A 6138-nucleotide genomic window follows, 5' to 3' on the forward strand; every position below is an offset into this window, starting at 1 on the left:
AAGCCAGGGTGTCTGTGGCTGTCCTCATGTGCTTTTGAATAAGTTGATTTGGGGTGGTGGAGGAATGTGTGCTTTAGAGAAACTGCATTGTTTTTATGATGGCATTTATTAAGCACTTACTATGTGCAAAGCACTGTTCTAAGCGCTGGGGAGGTTACAAGGTGATCAGGTTGTCCCACGGGGGGCTCACAGTCTTAATCCCCATTTTCCAGATGAGGCAACTGAGGCACAGAGAAGTTAAGTGACTTGCCCAAAGTCACACAGCTGACAGTTGTTTCCTTTCCTCCCCTTTCCTTCTCAGCCCCCAGGAGCCGCATCAGATGTTCTCCATTCCTGCTCTCTTGCCTTGGAGCGCTGTTGGGTGCAATGTGGGCACTAGGACCCTTCATGCCTCTCAACAGGTGAGTGAATTCAACTCTGTTGTCCCCTGCAACCAGCAACAATGATTCCTGTGCATCATTAATGCCCATTCCTATAGCCTTTAACCTCTGTGGTAGACTTAAATCCTGCCTTAAATCCCCAGTGCTCCCTACTCCTTCCTTGCCACTGAGACGACTGCCAATGCTAAATACAGGGATGTCTTCTAGGAGAGTATTTAATCAACTGTTACTAATAACCAAGCAGATGATGCTTGCCCTGCCCCTAAATGTTCCTCACCTATTCCTGCCCTCTCAAAGGTCACCAATGACCTCCTGCTTGCCAAATCCAACGGCTCCTACTCTATCCTAATCCTCCTCGACCTCTCAGCTGCCTTTGACACTGTGGACCACCCCCTTCTCCTCAACACGCTATCTGACCTGGGCTTCACAGACTCCGTCCTCTCCTGGTTCTCCTCTTATCTCTCCGGTCGTTCATTCTCAGTCTCTTTTGGAGGCTCCTCCTCCCCCTCCCCCTCCCATCCCCTTACTGTGGGGGTTCCCCAAGGTTCAGTGCTTGGTCCCCTTCTATTCTTGATCTACACTCACTCCCTTGGTGACCTCATTGGCTCCCACGGCTTCAACTATCATCTCTACACTGATGACACCCAGATCTACATCTCTGCCCCTGCTCTCTCCCCCTCTCTCCAAGCTGGAATCTCCTCCCGCCTTCAGGACATCTCCATCTGCATGTCTGCCCGCCACCTAAAACTCAACATGTCCGAGACTGAACTCCTTGTCTTCCCTCCCAAACCCTGCCCTCTCCCTGACTTTCCCATCTCTGTTGATGGCACTACCATCCTTCCCATCTCACAAGCCCGCAACCTTGGTGTCATCCTCGACTCTGCTCTCTCGTTCACCCCTCACATCCAAGCTGTCACCAAAACCTGCCGGTCTCAGCTCTGCAACATTGCCAAGATCCGCCCTTTCCTCTCCATCCAAACCATTAACCTGCTCGTTCAAGCTCTCATCCTATCTCATCTGGACTACTGCATCAGCCTTCTCTCTGATCTCCCATCCTCATGTCTCTCCCCACTTCAATCCATACTTCATGCTGCTGCCCGGATTGTCTTTGTCCAGAAACGCTCTGAGCATGTTACTCCCCTCCTCAAAATCTCCAGTGGCTATCAATCAATCTGCGCATCAGGCAGAAACTCCTCACCCTCGGCTTCAAGGCTCTCCATCACCTCGCCCCCTCCTACCTCACCTCCCTTCTCTCCTTCTACAGCCCAGCCCGCACCCTCCGCTCCTCTGCCGCTGATCTCCTCACCATGTCTCGTTCTCGCCTGTCCCGCCATTGATCCCCAGCTCACGTCATCCCCCTGGCCTGGAATGCCCTCCCTCTGCCCATCCGCCAAGCTAGCTCTCTTTCTCCCTTCAAGGCCCTACTGAGAGCTCACCTTCTCCAGGAGGCCTTCCCAGACTGAGTCCCTTCCTTCCTGTCCCCCTCTCCATCCCCCCCATCTTACCTCCTTCCCTTCCCCACAGCACCTGTATATATATGTATATATGTTTGTACATATTCCTTGCTCTATTTATCTTATTTGTACATATCTATTTTATTTATTTTATTTTGTTAGTATGTTTGGTTTTGTTCTCTGTCTCCCCCTTCTAGACTCTGAGCCCACTGTTGGGTAGGGACTGTCTCTATATCTTGCCAACTTGTACTTCCCAAGTGCTTAGTTCAGGGCTCTGCACACAGTAAGCGCTCAATAAATACGATTGACTGTGAGCCCACTGTTGGGTAGGGACTGTCTCTATATGTTGCCAACTTGTACTTCCTAAGCGCTTAGTACAGTGCTCTGCACACAGTAAGCACTCAATAAATATGATTAAGTGCATATTGTTCACAGAGGAATGTCCTGAGATCCTGGGACCGGAGTGTAGGCTTAGGCTCACACCTACTTCTCCCCCTCTTCCGAGTCGCTCGTGTACTTGGTTTTGCAGCCCTTATTCACCCCTCCTTCAGCCCCTTTAGCACTTATGCCCGGATCCGTCATTTATTTATGTTTTTGTCTGCCTCCCCCTCTAGACTGTAAATTCGCTGTGGGGGCAGGGAACGTGTCTACTAACTTTGTTACATTGTAGGTACCCGAGTGCGTAGTGCAGTGCTCTGCACGGTAAATTCGATCGATGGATTGATTGATGAGCCCTGCCCGCAAGGAGCTTACTATCTGTCTGGGGAGATGGCCACTAAAAGAATTTGCAGAAGGAGGAAAAGGGGGTTATGGTAGACGAGTCAGTGATCACATAGTAAACTATATGAGTTGCTATGTACGGAAGGGCTACGGGGTTTCAACGGAGGTCCAGTGTCTTCCCCATTTTCCATCTGTTTTGTTACTAAGAGAAAATTTGACCAACAGTTGTGATTTAGAACTGTTTACATCTTGAGTGCTAGACAAGAGGAATCACTGTATAAATCCATTTCAGAGTCTTAGGAGGTTTGATGAGGGTACCAGACTAGTTTCTGCTCTGTAGAAAGCTATAAGATGGGGAAAACTTCCATGTTTAGTTTTGGGGATATTCTTCCGAGATTGTCAATTATTAGACTAAGCTCACTGTGGGCAGGGAATATGTCTGTTTATTATATTGTACTCTCCCAATAGCATAGTGCAGTGCTCTGCACACATGAAGTGCTCAATAAATGCGATTGAACGAATATTCCTTTGATCCTGAAACTGGTCAAATTTGGCTACTCTTAAACAGTTCAAAATAGCCATTTCTCCTTGTTATCTTTACAAAGCCAGGGAAGAATCTGCCCTATCCCTAATTTTGAATTTTGAATTTAAAAAGAATACCAAATGACTCCCGTTGATAAAACGTGGGACATTAGTGTGCTTGTGATTAAGTTAAAAGTCGAGGGGAAAAATACAAAAACCTAGAACCGAGGCAATAGCTAAATTTGTGCTGTGGCATGCCGAATCATTCGTCTAAGGAATTCTTAAGTGACTGAGAATAATAATCAGTCGATTTGCTGCTTCTCTAACTGTGATACTTGTGTGATCTTTCCCTCAGGTTGTTATTTTGATGTAACTTTAAGAATCCTTTAAAGAGGGGTAAAAGAATTCATTACTTTAAGTCTTGAAAATTTCAACCTATTTCAACTTTTGTTGCAATATGTTTGATGTTGATAAAGGGTTGCATGTTGCCTTTACTCTCGAATGTTGTTGGGATATATACTGTGATCTGTTTATATATTGAAGGGCTAAAGGATGGGATTTGGAGATCATGATGTACTCCTTTTTTTCTTTGTTTATGATGGAGTAGGCAGTTAGAAAAAGCTGGGAAAAATTCTCTCTTGTTAAATCTGTGGTTCATTTGCCATCAACTCTGCTGAAGTTGATCCCTTTGTACTACCTTAGGGACATACCTGGTGTCTTATGCCTAGAATTCTGCCTGCCAAGTATCCAGATCAAAGCAGACAAGGATTACTCTTTGAATCAATCAATCCGTGGGATTTGAGTGCTTACTTTGGGTAAATTAGTTAACCTAATTTCTTGTTGCTGTAGCTATAGTAGTAATAGTAGTAATGGAATTAAGCACTTACCGAGTGCAAAGCGCCATATTAAACACTGGGAAAGAGTACAGAGGTGGGAAGTAACTTAGATCCATGGCCCCCCAAGGGGCTCACAATCTAAATATACAATGGGGAAAAGGGTACTGGCCACTGATACCTACAGAGAAATGAAACAGTAGAATCACCAAAACAACCTAAGACAAGGGTGAATACCCACAAAGGGGAAAACAAACACAACAAAACAAAAGCATTAAGTAGGGTACTGTGTCTAGAGGAGCAGAGTTCGGGCCGGTCATGGCCCACAGTTCCAACGGCGGCCAGAGCAACCCCCACAGCTCTGGCTCCGACTCCAGCTTCTGACCCTTCCGCCGACATGATGGGGCCCGATTGAGGTGGTATCATTCCTAATTTACCTTTCCTATTTCCAGTACTCTAAATGACCCTGTTAAAAGGAGGTAGCAAAAGTCACTGTTGTGACTAGTGAATTTCTACAATAGCAATAGTTTGGGGGTTGTATAAACCTCATAATTAGATATGGCCCTTGCGCGGGAAGCTTTTTATTTTACATAGCTTGGGTCAGGTACATGTGTGGGTTTTATGTTAATACGGTAACATTCGGAGTGATTCCAAAGTACCTTCAACACTGGGGACCCTTCTGGAAACGTGATCCAACCTTGGCTTCACTACCACTGTCCCCTCATGGTTCTCCTCCTGTCTCACTGACTGCTTCAACTCAAATTCATTTTCTGGCACTTCCCCTGCCTCCCACCCTCCAGAATTGTGGGAGTCCTTCAAGGCTCAGTCCTGGGTCCCCTTCTATTCTCTGCATATGCCCACTCCCTTGGAGAACTCATTCGCTTCCCTGGCTTCAGCTGCCATCTCTATGCAGATGATTCCCCCAACTACCTCTCTACCCCCGCTTTCTCTCCTCTGCAGTTTCACATTTCCTGTGGCCCTCAGGATGTCTCTGCTTGGATGTCCTACCACAAGTCAAGCTCAGCGCTTAGAACAGTGCTTTGCACAGAGTAAGCGCTTAATAAATGATGTCATTATTATTAAAACAGAACTCGTCAGCTTCCTCTCCACTTTCCCATCACTGTAGACTGCACCACCATCCTCCCTGTCTCACATGCCTATAAACCTGGCATTGTCCTCGATTCGTCTCTTCCATTGTCACGAAATTCTGTAGGTTCTACATTTGCAACATCTCTAGACTCTGTCCCTTCCTCTCCATACAAATGGCCGCCTCACTGATGATTGACTGAGCTAAGCTCTTGTCAGATCCCGCCTTGACTTTTGCATCAGTTTTGTTGCTGACCCCCACCCCCCACCCACCCGAATCCTGGCTCTCCCCTTTCCAGTTCCTATTTTGCTCTACTGTCCAGATCATTTTTCTAAAATGATTGTCCCCATCTCCCCATTCCTCAGAAATCGCCAATGGTTGCCCACCCGCCTCTGCGTCAAACTGAAACTCCTTACCATCAGCTTTAAGGCACTCAGCTGGCTTTCCACCACACCTTAACTCGCCAATCTCTCACTCAGCCTGCACCCTTCACTTTTTAATGCCAACCTACTCGTTCTACCTCGATTTTTGTCTGTCTCACCACCGACCCCTTGCCCATGTCCTCCCTCTGGCCTGGAACTCGCCCCCTCCCCCCCCTTCATATCTGACAGACCACCACTCTCCCCACCTTTAAAGCCTTACTGAATTCACACCACCTCCAAGAGGCCTTTCCTGACTAGGCTCTCACTTCTCCTATTCGCCCTCTCTTCTGTCCTGCCATGCACTTGGATCTGTTTTTGCCCCACTCATGGAACACTTATGTACATCCTTATCCTCTCCCGTTCCCCTTTCAGTAATTTGTGAATGTCTGCCTCCCCCTGTAGACTGTGAGCTCTTTGTGGGCAGAGAATGCGTCGATCAACTGTAGTATACCATCAACGGTAAAGCTTACTCTACACCCAGTAAGCACACAATATATGCCATTGATTGATTGATTAAAAGATCCACATTTAATAGTGGTTTGAGGATGCAGGGATCAGACTGTAAGCTCGTTGTGGGCAGGGAATATGTCTGTTATATTGTGTTATATTATCCCAAGCGCTTAGTACAGTGCTCTGCACACTGTAGGCACTGAGTAACTACAGTTGATTAACTTGGCCGGAGATTTACCTCCCATTATAATTTAATCCATGTTTGGTTTT

Source organism: Tachyglossus aculeatus, chromosome X1 (genome assembly GCF_015852505.1).
Source record: "Tachyglossus aculeatus isolate mTacAcu1 chromosome X1, mTacAcu1.pri, whole genome shotgun sequence".
In the NCBI taxonomy this organism is placed as follows: Eukaryota; Metazoa; Chordata; class Mammalia; order Monotremata; family Tachyglossidae; genus Tachyglossus; species Tachyglossus aculeatus.